At 43.6% G+C, this 15,660-nt stretch overlaps 1 protein-coding gene across 1 annotated transcript in view; it reads right to left on the reverse strand.

The window, feature by feature from the left end:
* Positions 1–15,660, reverse strand: part of MEI1 (meiotic double-stranded break formation protein 1) — a 669,052-nt gene that overhangs the window by 264,924 nt on the left and 388,468 nt on the right. The gene's annotated exons all lie outside the window — the stretch shown is intronic.

Genomic DNA, 15,660 nt, shown 5'->3' on the forward strand with positions numbered 1-15,660 from the left:
CAGGTACAGTTTAACATAAAATTTACAATTTTGTTAACAGTGTAACAATAATAAAATGACTAAACATAAACATAAATACAATAAGGGGCTCATTTTTGAAAGAGAAAAATGTTTAAGAAGCATCATAAACCGGCAGTTGGATGTTTTTCTCACCAAAACATCCAAATTGGTATTTTTGAAACCCATTTTTGTTTTTCTATGCTGTTTGTCTGCAGTGCATCCATATATCAAGGAGGCAAGTTGGGGGCGTGCTAAGGGCGAGATTTGGGTGTTCCTAACACTTGGATATTTTTCAGCCTTAATGGAACAAAACAAAAACATCCAGGGCTAAAACTAAGATGTTTTGAGCTAGACCTGTTTTAATAATGATTAAGCCATAAAAAGTGCCTTAAATGACCACTGGGGGAATAAAGGAATGACTCCCCTTACTCCCCCAGTGGTCACTGACCCCATCCCATACCCAAGATGTGAAGAAAACAGTACATACCAGCCTCTATGACAATCTCAGATGTTATTGCCAGTCTTATTAGAGCAACAAGCAAGTCCCTGGAGTAGCCTAGTGGTTGGTGAACTGCTCGCATGGAGAAGGGGATCCAGGCCCATAATCCACTCTAACTGTTACACTTGCGGTGGAAAGTATCAGCCCCCCCCCCCCCCCAAACACCTACTGTACCCACATATAGGTCTGCAGCCATAAAAGCTATTGTAGTGGTGTACAGTTGGGTACAGTAGGTTTTTGGTGGATTTTCAAAAGGCATTTGACAAGGTACCTCATGAAAGGCTACAGAGGAAATTGGATGGTCATGGGATAGGAGGAAATGTCCTATTGTGGATTAAAAACTGGTTGAAGGATAGGAAACAGAGAGTGGGGTTAAATGGGCAATATTCACAATGGAGAAGGGTAGTTAGTGGGGTTCCTCAGGGGTCTGTGCTAGGACCGCTGCTTTTTAATATATTTATAAATGATTTAGAGATGGGAGTAACTAGCGAGGTAATTAAATTTGCTGACGACACAAAGTTATACAAAGTCGTTAACTCGTGACAGGATTGTGAAAAATTACAAGAGAACCTTATGAGACTGGGCAGCTAAATGGCAGATTTCCTTTAGATTGTAAGCTCTTTGAGCAGGGACTGTCCTTCTATGTTAAATTGTACAGCACTGCGTAACCCTAGTAGCGCTTTAGAAATGTTAAGTAGTAGTAGTAGTTTAATGTGAGCAAGTGCAAGGTGATGCATGTGGGAAAAAAGAACCTGAATTATAGCTACGTCATGCAAGGTTCCATGTTAGGAGTTACGGACCAAGAAAGGGATCTGGGTGTCGTCGTCGATAATACACTGAAACCTTCTGCTCAGTGTGCTGCTGCGGCTAGGAAAGCGAATAGAATGTTGGGTATTATTAGGAAAGGTATGGAAAACAGGTGTGAGGATGTTATAATGTCGTTGTATTGCTCCATGGTGCGACTGCACCTTGAGTATTGTGTTCAATTCTGGTCACTGCATCTCAAGAAAGATATAGTAGAATTGGAAAAGGTGCAGCGAAGGGCGACTAAAATGATAGCGGGGATGGGACGACTTCCCTATGAAGAAAGACTAAGGAGGCTAGGGCTTTTCAGCTTGGAGAAGAGACGGCTGAGGGGAGACATGATAGAGGTATATAAAATAATGAGTGGAATGGAACAGGTGGATGTGAAGCGTCTGTTCATGCTTTCCAAAAATACTAGGACTAGGGGGTATGTGATGAAACTATAGTACTCACTCTGCTGCTCCCCAGTATCTCTCCACACTCATCCATCCCTACACCCCTTCCCGTGCACTCCGCTCCATGGATAAATCCTTCTTATCTGTTCCCTTCTCCACTACTGCCAACTCCAGACTTCGCGCCTTTTGTCTCGCTGCACCCTACACCTGGAATAAACTTCCTGAGCCCCTACGTCTTGCCCCATCCTTGGCCACCTTTAAATCTAGACTGAAAGCCCACCTCTTTAACATTGCTTTTGACTCGTAACCACTCGCCTCCACCTACCCTCCTCTCTTCCTTCCCGTTCACATTAATTGATTTGATTTGCTTACTTTATTTATTTTTTGTCTATTAGATTGTAAGCTCTTTGAGCAGGGACTGTCTTTCTTCTATGTTTGTGCAGCGCTGCGTATGCTTTGTAGCGCTATAGAAATGCTAAATAGTAGTAGTAGTAGTAGTATAGTGTAGTAAATTTAAAACAAATCGGAGAAAATATTTCTTCACCCAACGTATAATTAAACTCTGGAATTCATTGCCGGAGAACGTGGTGAAGGCGGTTAGCTTAGCAGAGTTTAAAAAGGGGTTAGACGGTTTCCTAAAGGACAAGTCCATAAACCACTACTAAATGGACTTGGGAAAAATCCACAATTCCAGGAATAACATGTATAGAATGTTTGTACGTTTGGGAAGCTTGCGAGGTGCCCTTGGCCTGGATCAGCCGCTGTCGTGGACAGGATGCTGGGCTCGATGGACCCTTGGTCTTTCCCAGTGTGGCATTACTTATGTACTTATTTTGGAGGGTTCACTATACAATATAAGGGAGCAGTGGTGAGATGTGTACCTGGGAGCTTTCAGGTGAAGTCCACTACAATGCCCCCTAGGGTGTCCCACTCCGCTCCATGGATAAATCCTTCTTATCTGTTCCCTTCTCCACTACTGCTAACTCCAGACTTCGCGCCTTTTGTCTCGCTGCACCCTACACCTGGAATAAACTTCTTGAGCCCCTACGTCTTGCCCCATCCTTGGCCACCTTTAAATCTAGACTGAAAGCCCACCTCTTTAACATTGCTTTTGACTCGTAACCACTCGCCTCCACCTACCCTCCTCTCTTCCTCTGCTGGGATGTCTGTGTGGCTAGTTTACTATGAATGCTGGCTTCTCCTACATCCCAATGGCTTGAGTTTGTGCATTTTTCACTTTGACTTTTTCCAAAAATGGACCAAAAAGACAAATGCATAGAGCACAAAACATCTAGCAAGTGGCCATGTTCGAGAAAAAAAAAGATAGACATTTTGCTGTGTCGAAAATTGCTATATTTGCTATTCGGATTCTGTACGTTTTGAGCAAAACGTCCAAAATTGGACTTAAGAAATCATATAAAACATGCCCCTTCACATGAGATAAACTTGGAAACTGCAAATTTAAACCTAATAATAGGACTAACATAAAACAGTATCAGAAGTATATACATTTAACAGCAATGCAGAAAAATCAAACAGAAAAACAATAAATGTCAGTTTAATACAAATAATACCATAATAGACGGCACAGAAAACATTTAAATAACAGAGATGTAATTCGATGTCAGCATAATCCCAATGAAGCACCTAATAAGCACACATTAGAACATTCAAATAACACAGATATGATGCTGAGGCTTTTTCTACAATACAATTTACTATGTAGTCAAGGGGCCAAATGCAGATTAATCCAAACGATCCAGATTAATCTTATGAACCATCAACCTAACAAATACCCTCATGATAACGACATTGACCCAGACCACATCTCCCACCTTACCCCCTTTCCATTGCCTATTTCTACCTACTCATCTCATCTATTATTCTGGTATATTTAACTTTTACCCTCTCTAACAATATTCTGTATTCCTTTTACTGTGTAAACTGCATTGAACCTGCTTTGAGTGGGAAAGCGCGGGATATAAATGTAATAAATAATAATAATAAGATATGCAGATGGGGACAAGATGGGTAGTATAGAGGCGACTGAGATAAACAAATGGGTGGCTAAACTTAAGGAAAGTTCTTTGAACAGTTAAACGAGATATGAGGAATTGGTCTAAGGTACAGGGTGTGCAGCAAGCTAGTCCAGGTACAGAGTGAATGTATAGTCAGTCAGCATGGGGCTTATTTTCGAAAGAGAAAAACATCTAAAAAGTGGCATAAAGCAGCATCTGGACATTTTGCTTGCCAAAACATTCAAAGCATTATTTTCAAAGCCTATTTTGCAGACATTTATTCATGCATTTCATCTGCAGTGTGTCCAAATCACAAGCGGGTGTGTCAGGACTGGATTAGGGCATTCCTAACACTTGGACGTTTTTCTGCTATAATGGAACAAAACAAAAATGTTCAAGAAGAAAAGCTAAGATGTTTTGAGCTACACCTGTTTTAATAACTAAGCCACACAAAAGTGCTCTAAACGACCAGATGACCACTGGAGGAATAAAGGAATGACCCCCTCCCACCTCCCAAAGATGTGAAAGAAACAGTACATACCAGCCTCTATGACAGCATCAGATATTATGGCCAGTCCTATTAGAGCAGCAAGCAGGTCCCTGTAGCAGCCTACTGCACTATGGAGAAGTACATAAGTAATGCCACACTGGGAAAAGACCAAGGGTCCATCGAGCCCAGCATCCTGTCCACGACAGCGGCCAATTCAGGCCAAGGGCACCTGGCAAGCTTCCCAAACATACAAACATTCTATACATGTTACTCCTAGAATTATGGATTTTTCCCAAGTCCATTTAGTAGCGGTTTATGGACTTGTCCTTTAGGAAATCGTCTAACCCCTTTTTAAACTCTGCCAAGCTAACCGCCTCCACCACGTTCTCCAGCAACGAACTCCAGAGTTTAAATACGCGTTGGGTGAAGAAATATTTTCTCCAATTTGTTTTAAATTTACTACACTGTAGTTTCATCGCATGCCCCCTAGTCCTAGTATTTTTGGAAAGCGTGAACAGATGCTTCACATCCACCTGTTCCACTCCACTCATTATTTTATAAACCTCTATCATGTCTTCCCTCAGCCATCTGTTCGCCAAGCTGAAAAGCCCTAGCCTCCTTAGTCTTTCTTCATTGGGAAGTCGTCCCATCCCTGCTATCATTTTAGTCGCCCTTCGCTGCACCTTTTCCAATTCCACTATATTTTTCTTGAGATGCAGCAACCAGAACTGAACACAATACTCAAGGTGCAGTCGCACCATGGAGCGATATAACGGCATTATAACATCCTCACACCTGTTTTCCATACCTTTCCTAATAACACCCAACATTCTATTTGCTTTCCAAGCCGCAGCAGCACACTGAGCAGAATGTTTCAGTGTATTATCGATGAGGACACCCAGATCCCTTTCTTGGTCCGTAACTCCTAACGTGGAACTTTGCATGACGTAGCTATAATTCGGGTTCTTTTTTCCCCACATGCATCACCTTGCACTTGCTCACATTAAACGTCATCTGCCATCTAGCCGCCCAGTCTCCCAGTCTCGTAAGGTCCTTCTGTAATTTTTCACAATCCTGTCACGAGTTAACGACTTTGAATAACTTTGTCTCATCAGCAAATTTAATTACCTCGCTAGTTACTCCCATCTCTAAATCATTTATAAATATATTAAAAAGCAGCGGTCCTGGCACAGACCCCTGAGGAACCCCACTAACTACCCTCAGTCCTATATTCCACTCTGTTAGACTTGCGGTGGAAAGGATCAGCCCCCCCCCCCCAAAAGAAATCCACAAAAACCTACTGTACCCACATATAGGTGATACATGCAGCCATAAGGGCTATTATAGCGGTGTATAGTTGAGTACAGTACATTTTTGGTGGGTTTTGGAGGGCTCCCCATACAATATAAAGGGGTAAGTGAGATGTGTACCTGTAAGCTATTCTGTGAATTCCACTTCAGTGCCCCCTAGAGTGCTCCACTGCTCTGCCTGGATGTCTGTGTGGCCAGTTTGCTAAGAATGCTAGCTCCTGCTACATCCCAATGGTTTGGTTTTGTGCGTTTTTCAATTGGATGGTTTTAGTTTCGAAAATGTACCAAAAAAGATAAACACACAGCGCACAAAAACATCTAGTAAGTGGCCAATCTCAAAAGAAAAAAAAAAGATAGATGTTTTGCTGTTTCGAAATATTGCTATATTCATCACTCGGATTCTGGACATTTTGAGCAAAACGTCCAAAGTCAGACTTAGACATCATACCAAAAATGCCCTTTTACATGTATTAAAGGCTTGGGAGAAGAGCCAGGCTTTCACCTGCTTCCTGAAGTAGAGGTAGTCTCAAATTAGATGTAGCCCCTCTAGGAGTAAATTCTAGAGTGTGGGGGCTACTCCTGAGAAGGCTCATTGGCAGATATCAGATTGTACAATTTCTTTTGATGAGGGTACAGATAGTTGGTGAGAAATCCAGCAGCACTAGTATTGAGGCAGATCCCCTGTCACGATTTCTATTGAGATCATCAAGAAGGGATACAAGGGAGAGGAAGTGATGTCACCAACCTAGATGAACGTCTGAGAGACGAGCTCCGGCCGCCCCGCGGCAAAAACAGCAAAAATCGCGACTTAAAACTCGGTCCAAGAGCAAGAAATAAACCTCACTGGGCTCAGGAAACAGCGCGGCGCCCACCTATGCAATTAAACTACACGGCGACGGATCTCTCTCGATTTGCCTTCGTGGGCGCTGGGTCGAAGCCCAAATCCAAGATGGCGGACGCGCGCAAAACAAAAAGCACAACAGAAGTGGGGAGTGCTCAAACACAAGATGTCCAGTTGGAACAGCAAATCCCCGTGGAATTAACTGAGGGGGAGCAACTCAGTCTGCATCAGTGGCTACAAAATATCAGCTCCGATCTTAAAGCCCTATGAACAGAAGTGGCAACGCTAGGAGTAAACTTGCAGGGGGAGATCCGCGAACTGGGTGCGCGCCTGGAAGACACAGAGGCGCAGGTGGAGGCTCACGGGGAGGCCCTGGGAGCACTAGATCAACATTTCACAGGGCTGCAGAGCGAACAACAACAACTACTGGATAAAGTAGAGGACCTGGAAAATCGGGGCCGCCACAGCAACCTCAGATTCCGGGGCCTCCCTGAAACCCCTAATTACCAGAACTGTGAACAGGTAATACAGCAAATTGTGCAAGACTTGTTCAAAGCGAATGGCGAAATGATAGAACTTGAAACAATACAGATTGAAAGAGCACACCGGGCACTAGGAGCTATGCGCAATAATAGGCCAAAGGACATTATTGCTTGCTTCACTAGATATAAACAAAAAGAACAAGTGCTGAAACTGGCACGCCAAACGCAGGATTTTAAATGGGATTTATACGCCATCGAAATATACCAGGATTTGGCGGCAGCGACGCTGAAAAGAAGAGGGGATCTGAAGCTATACACAAGGCATCTTCGAGACTTAAAGATTCAATACAGATGGAGACATCCCTTCGCCCTTGTGTTCTATAAGGATGGAAAGCAACATCAAATTAAATCATTGGAGGAAGCTCAAGAACTTTTCCCGGAGACAGCAACACCAGGGGAGAAATCAGGGACAAGCTCCGGGACGAGGCCTGGTTCTCGCCTTCCCCCACCGAAGTGGCAGAGGGTGGGGAAGGGGCCTAGAAGATTACAGCACCAACAATCAGCAACACGAATTACCTGAAGAAATATGGACACTTACTATTGGTAAAGTTTTTGAACATTAAGTAAAAGTTGTTTAAGAGGTTGGTTATAACAAGCCTCCGTTGGGGCTCTGGACACAAAGAGGTAGTTTGGGAAGTGTTGGTGCTGCGGGGTGTCCGGGACGGGATAGGTGGTACCTTCCTCCTAGATTAGGCATTCACTGGGATAGCAAGTGATGCCTATGATCCACAGGGGTGATGCAGGGGGGGGGGGTGGAGGGAAGTTCGAGAAGGGAGGGAGGGGGGAGGGGAACAAGAGTGGCGTGGTGTGGGATACAGGTGGGATATAGGATAATGCTTCATATGGTTGAAGGACTCAATGGCATGTTTTCTAAATGTTGAGATGAATGGGGGACATTAAGTGTATGTTGCTAAATGTCAGGGGACTGAATATACCTAGAAAACGAAAACTGATGTTTCGGGAATTGCAAAGCCAAGGGGTGGACATAGGGCTGATACAGGAGACCCACTTAAAACCTAGATATGAACGCCTCTGCAAACAAAAGGAATATCCCTTAATTTACTTCGTTTCTAGTTTTGATAATACGAAAAGTAAAGGCGTTCTTATAGCTTTTGGCAGGGGGAAACCCTGGGAAATAAAAAAAGTCATAAAAGACAAAGGCGGGCGATACCTGTTGATCGTCTTCACACTGATGGGACGAACATACACATTAGTGAATTTATATTGTCCAAATACACGGCAAGGAGATTTCATTAATGAAGTAGACCAAATACTAACCAGACACATAGAAGGATCATTATTATTGGGAGGAGACTTTAACCTCACATTGAACCCACAAATAGATAACACGATACGTAGAATAAACTATGCAAAAAGCAACAGAAGACAGCTTCATGAGTTTATTACACGTTGGCAACTTCAAGATTACTGGCGTAAGGACAATCCCACTCAGAGGGCCTATACATACTTCTCTACAGTCCATCAATCGGCATCTAGAATAGATATGTGGCTGGGAGACACTTCACTGGTGGGAGCAATTGGAGAACACTCTATTCTACCAAGGACCTGGTCGGACCACTCCCCGGTGCTTCTGCGGCTCCGGGGCTTAGGCCCACCTGGTGGATGGCGGCAGTGGCGCCTGGATAATGCACTGCTGTCAGATACAGAGAACATAGCTCAGATAGAACAACACATCAGAGAATATATACAGTTTAACGATAATGAGGAAGTTTCCCCAAAATGGTGTGGGAGGGATTTAAAGCAGTGCTTCGGGGCCACTTAATAGCCTTGCGCTCTAAGCGATGGAAAGAGAGATGTGCGAAAGACAATGCTCTGCGCCAGCAGCTAGCGCAAGTAGAGAAGCAGCTGCAAGAGGGGACAGCTCAAAACCCGCTACGTTTAAGGGGACAGGCGTATGAGCTGCGCACACAATTGCATGAGCTTGAGCTGGCTGATATAGCAGAAAAATTACAACGTGTGCGTCAAATGCACTTTGAATTTGGCAACAAAGCCAGCCAGTTATTGGCCCATAAATTAGCACAACACACCAATAGGAACATGATAGGGGGAATTAGAGAAGTTGGAGGAGGGGTGCACTCGGAGCCCGAGTTTTTAGAAATGGCATTCAGAAGATACTATCAACACTTATATAGTGCTGAGGGAGAAGGTGGAGAAGAGGAGATATGGGGCGTATCTAACAGACATAGACCTCCCGAGGCTACCAGAACAGGCCGTACAGACATTGGGAGCGCCTATCACATTAGAAGAAGTGGAACAGACGATTCGAGTGTTATCCCCGAATAAAGCCCCGGGGCTAGACGTGTTCACCCCTCAATTTTACAAACTATATGAGAAAATGCTAGCCCCAATGCTATTACGAGTATTTAACTAGTTAGATGAGACCACAAGCTTGCCACACACCTGGAACATGGCTACAATTACGGTCTTACCTAAACCAGGTAAAGATCCTCAATTATGCAGCTCATATAGACCGATCTCACTATTAGGGGTGGACTATAAAATATTTACAAAGATTATGGCTACACGGCTTCAGAAATACCTTCCACAACTTATACATGAAGATCAGTCAGGCTTTGTTCACACACGGCAGACGTTTGACAACATCCGGAGAATATTGCAGGTAGTACAGGGGGCCCACATACTTAAATCACCACTTTGTATATTATCTTTAGACGCGGAAAAGGCCTTCGATAGAGTCGGTTGGCCTTTTTTGTTCGCAGTATTGGAAAAGGTGGGAATTAAAGGGAGGTTTGTAGAGTGGCTCCATCTCATCTACCAAAGCCCGTCGGCGGCAGTGCGCGTTAATGGGACACTGACACGTCCATTTCTCCTACACAGAGGTACCAGACAGGATTGCGCTCTGTCGCCCTTACTGTTTGCGCTAGTGATGGAGCCACTGGCCGCCACGATTCGAGCGAATCAAGAGATACAGGGCCTTAGAGGAGGGGGTATTGAAACTAAGATACTTCTTTTCGCAGATGACATTCTCCTCACCCTAAAAGATCCTCAAAGGGCCCTCCCAGTGATAGGAGAAGAGATACAAAGTTATGGGGCAATATCGGGTTTCAAAATTAATTTTGACAAATCCGAGGCACTTGATGTGAATATACCTAACTCAACATTAGTTTTACTGAAAAGGCAATTCCCTTATAAATGGGCATCTAATTACATTAGATACTTGGGGATAAATATAACACGCCGAATAGAGGACCTATTCGAGCATAATTTCCAGGGTAAGGTATGTGACTTATTCCGGGAAATGGAAAGATGGGAGGGCCTGACACTATCCTGGGTGGGCAGGATTAATGCTGTTAAGATGATAATGCTTCCGAAATTGCTATATTTGTTCATGGTACTACCCATAGACATACCTGATGCCTTCTTTCGAGGCCTACAAGGCAAAGTCTTCTCCTTTATTTGGAGGAAAAGACTGCCCAGGGTAAAACGAGACACAATGTACCAACCCCGAGACAGAGGAGGTATGGGGGTTCCTTCCTTCTATGATTACTACTGTGCGGCACACATCAGGCTCTTAGCAACTTGGTCCCAGAACACAGAGAAGATATGGGTGGGCATTGAACAACACTGGTTGGAACCATACCCACTTAGGGCGATCCCATGGCTGCCCAAACAGACACTTAAGGAACTAAGCCAGAGAAGCCCCTATTTTCTACAATGGCCTTTAGTAATATGGATTAAGATAAGGGAAAAATTCTTCCCAGAGCGCACTTACTTTCAACATACTTACCTTAGATTTGCTTCTCAGTTTGGCTCTGAAGAATTTGGCAAGGTATATAAAGACTGGGAAGAAATGGGGCTTTATGAACTGGGACAAATGTGTAAAGAAGATAGGATTCATACGTATCAGGAATTGTGTCAGGAATATGGGCTCTCCCCGCTTCAGGCCTTCCACTATGTCAGGGTGCAAAATTTTATTAAGCGAAAAGCGGGAGAGGAACTTGAGCTAACTGAAACACAGTTGGAAATGGGGATGACGGGAGGAGGAGGACGGGGGTGTATTACTAGAATATACAGAGCCCTATTGGCACGAGAGTACCCAGTAGAACACTATACACAAAAATGGGACCTAGCTATGGGAACAACCCATAACCCTTCACAATGGGCAAAGGTTTTTAAATCTTTGCTGCGGGTATCAGTATCCAGCACCATGGTAGAGAATGGACATAAGATTTTGTATGGCTGGTACTACACCTCCTCTGTGGAGAGGAGGGTGATATGTATCATGTCTGGTGGTCCTGTATACACGTGCAAAGATATTGGGCAAGCATTGTAGATTTTATTTGCTCAGTGACTACTTTACATTATCAAGTGAAAATGGAATATTGCCTATTACATTTTAAACCACCCAATATACCACGGCATATACACCAATTTGCCACCCAGGTGTTTGTAGAGGGCAAATTAGTACTTGCAGCGGTCTGGAAAAAGCCGAGACTGCCGGACACCTCAGTGGTATTGGGAAAATTGGAGTATATTCAATTGATGTCCAAACTTACAGCATTAAAAAAAGGGCGTTTGACTCAACATCAAAAGATCTGGGAACCTTATACAACTTGGAGGGCTACCACTGTAAAACCCTGATGCCACATAATTTGCAGAAGAGTGAAGTAGGGGAGTTGAGAGGGGGTGGGGGGTGGGGGGCATGGGAATTTTGTCAGAAGATACATTATTGATATTGGTTAAGAATTGGCAATGTTGATGATTTGACCAGTTAATGTACTTTGGAGAATTGTAGTGTTTAAATTTTGGCTTGTATAATTTTGAAAATGCAAAATAAAAAATATATATATATAAAAAAAAAAGGGATACAAGAACTGTCTCTGTTCCATACTGAGGTCTGAAGCTAGAATATGGGTCTAGCCAATTATTTTCATTTAGTCAGTCATTGATTTGAATGCAGACTGTCATTCTATAAGTTTTGCCAGGAAAGGAATGTTAGAGACTGGTCAGTAGTTTTTGAGGTTCTCCTGATCCAAGGAGTTCTTTTATCAGCAAGGGGTGCACCACAGCTCCTTTTAGTATTTTTGGCAGCTGACCTTCCAAAGAGAAGAGTTAACAATTTTAGTGGTCCCTTCAATGAGGCCTATGATTTCTTGCTATACTATCCTTGCTTGGCAGGGGTCAAGAGGGCAGGTTGTCAGCTATAGACATTTCAGGATTTTTTTCAAGAGCTTCCTCTATGACTTGGTTGAATGAGTCCTAGATGGCTGTACATAGTGGGGGTGAGGACATGTTCTCCTTATTAGCTGGTGGGAGCTTTCATGGGACTGTCTGTAGATCCTTATGGAGACCTTTAATTTTGTTGGCAAAGTATGTGGCAAAATCATTGCTGGTTAATTGTGATTGGGAAGGCAGGTTCTGTTGTGGGATTTGCAGTAGGCTGTTTACTATTTTAAATAGTTGAGAAAAATATTCTTTTTTGGCTGCTATTAAAGTTTGGTGTACATTGCCATGTGTTTCTTACAATTGAGCCTGTCTTCATCTATTTTCACTATTTTCTTTCAAGTTGACATCCTCGTCGCTGAAGTACCTGTAGCTCTGGGGAGAACCACAGGGAACATTTGTGCAAAGAGCATTGACCTTCTTTAGAGGAACCATTTTAATAATGCCACCGCTAAGCGTGCATTCCAGATATCAACATGTTCTGACACTGTTGTCATCTTTTCATCCAAATGGGGATAGGACAAGGCCTCTAGGAAGTTATCAGCAGTCAGATTTCTCATGTCTCGGATTTCTTTCCAAACTTTGGTTGGGCCCATCTCATTTAGGTAGTCCTTAGTAGAAAATTTGCTTAGAAAATGATCTGTCCATGATAGGGGTGTTATCTCGATGCCACCAGCTTTGTGCTCAAAGATGTTGACCTTTTTTCCGTACAAAGACAGTGGGAGACCTTTTTTTCAGAACACCAAGTATAACATATGGCCCTTTTCATGGGTTGGAGTGTTGATCACCTGAATGAATCCTAGAGCTACCATCATATCAAGGAAGGCAGCAGTGGTGGTGTCAGGAGTTTTCATGTGTAAGTTGAAGACTCCCATGATCAGTAACCTAGGTAGCTCAGGGTTACCTCAGTCACCAGATTCAGCAGTTCTTGCACAGATGATGTGTTGTTGCAAGGTGCTCTTTAGTCTACTAGCAGCCACACTGGCTCCTTATCTCCCATCTGGATTAGGAGGCATTCTGACTCAGATAGGTGGGGGATAGAGCAATGGCATAGCCAGACAGCCTATTTTGGGCAGGCCTGAGCCCAAAGTGGGTGGACACAAAAGTTTCTCTTCCCTGCCCTACCCCACCCCAAAATATAAATACAATTTTCTGAAGGTGGCCAGAATTCCCTTTTACCAAGCTTGGCAGGCAGCAGCAACATCCTTAAGTTGCTGATGCTGGCACCCCACTCATGTTTACTTCTCGATGGCTCAAGTATGCTGTCACTGACTACAGAGCTTGGTAGAAGTAAGTTCTGTCTGTCTTTGGAGGATCTCCTCAGCTGGGAATGCTTGAAGATCCCAACCAGCTATACAGCAGGGGTCAGGACTGGTGTTAGCTATGCTAGGGCCCAAGTCAGAAAATAAAGGAGAACCCCCTCCCTAAATCAACAATCAACATCAAGGAAAGAAAGGACACAACAAACCCAGATTCCAAGAGGATAGATGTCACGTCTGTGGTTGTGACCACCCTCAGACTTACCTTATTTCTGGGGGTCAGCATCTGTGCTGGCTCCTGCCTGTTTCTGTGTTAATTTTGTCTCTGTCTCTGTGTGCTGATTGCTTCACTAGACCTCACCTGTGTGGGCTATGCCTCGCTGAGGAGCCAGCATCTAAGATGGCTCCCGCTTGTTTTGTTCCAGCTTCCAAGATGGCTCCTGCTTGCCCCTCCTGTGTGTTCACTTCCTATGTGTTCCAAGCCTCTCCTTGGTGTGTGTGTTCCCTGCTCCCGTCCTGCAGTAGGTGACATCATCAGTGAGAGCCTTCATAAGGAAGTGCTGTGCTTGCATTCAGGGCCTTTGCATTCTGTCAGGTCCTCGAGGCAGAACCAGAATTCGTGAGCCCTTTGGCCACTGCCGAGGAGCGGCAGCAGCAGGCAAGACCACCTTGGAACTGGATACACAGAAGAGCAGGACTGGAACTCTGGACTGGAGTAGTACTGAGGCAGGCAACTAGAACAGGCAGAACAGGAACAGCTTCACCTGCGCTTGGCCACCATTCCTCCGGAGCTCAACTCCAGTCCAGAGTTCCAGTCCTGCTCTTCTGTGTATCCAGTTCCAAGGTGGTGTTGCCTGCCGCTCCTCGGCAGTGGCCCAAGGGCTCACGAATTCCGGTTCTGCCTCGAGGACATGACAATAGACAACTAATAAAAATTAATACATCTTCGACACTAACCAACCCCTACCAATCAATCCAACTGGGATACATAAATGCCAGATCGGTAGTCAACAAAACAACAACAACAACAATAATAGACTGGATCACAACAGACAATCTTGATCTTCTATTCATTAATGAGACCTGGATTCATGATCCTAAAGACCCCATAATCTTATATCTTTGCCCCCAGGATACAAAATTACCCACTGGACAAGGAATGGAAAAAGAGGAGGAGGTATAGCTGTAATCCATAGATCCCATTTTACTGTTACAACTATAGCCGAATCCATACTTCCCCAACTTGAAATTGCCTCAGTTAGAATCAATCATATAGATTTGCTTGACCACCTAAACATAGTCCTGTTTTATAGACCACCAGGAAATTGGCACGATTGCCAAACATACTTTATGGACTTCATATCGAACGCATGTGTTTCTAACTCCAACCTTCTTATAGTAGGGGATATCAATCTTCACCTTGAAGCCCCTAACTCAACTAATGTATGCGAATGCATGGATTTCTTCCAACTATGGGATCTCCACTGGCCAAATTTACAACCAACCCAAACTAAAGGACACACACTAGACATCATCACATACAAATTCTCCTCAGATCTAAACCTTGTATTAACAATTACAAAGTGGACAGCTATATCATGGTCTGACCATTACAAATTAAACCTTTCCCTTCTATGGCGAAAGAAAGATTTCCGCCACAAACAAGAATGATTAACCTATACCACAAGAGGCCAAATTGATCCGTTAATATTCTGGAAACAATTCTACAACAATAAATGGACTGCACAAATAGACTCAAATCAATTTCTCCTAGAATGGGACAACAGATGCAGTAGCATATTAGACAACACAGCACCATTGCAAACTAGAACCTCACGTAGAAAGAACTCTATACCATGGTTTAATGAAGAACTGAAAAAACTAAAAACACAAGTTAGAAGGTTAGAACTAGTATGGAATAAAAATAAAGACGACCCCACATTCAACGCTTGGAAACAACTACAAAGAAAATATAAATATACCATTAGACAAACCAAAAGATCATATTATAAAACTAAAATCGGGCCAGACTACAAGGACACACACAAACTCTTCCAACTTGTGAGCAAATTATTAGATACTACACCGGTCACTTCAAACACCATAGACACCCCATCAGCAGACAATCTTGCGAAATACTTCAAAGAGAAAATTGTAAAACTATGACTCACGCTACCAGTCAATACCATCGACTATGTAAAATTCCTCGATTGTCTAGACCCAATCCCCGGCTGACCGAACCTGGACTAACTTCGATATACTCTTGGATGAGACCATCTCCCAAGCGATCAAAAGAT

The sequence above is a fragment of the Microcaecilia unicolor genome, chromosome 1, assembly GCF_901765095.1.
Source record: "Microcaecilia unicolor chromosome 1, aMicUni1.1, whole genome shotgun sequence".
Taxonomy (NCBI): Eukaryota; Metazoa; Chordata; class Amphibia; order Gymnophiona; family Siphonopidae; genus Microcaecilia; species Microcaecilia unicolor.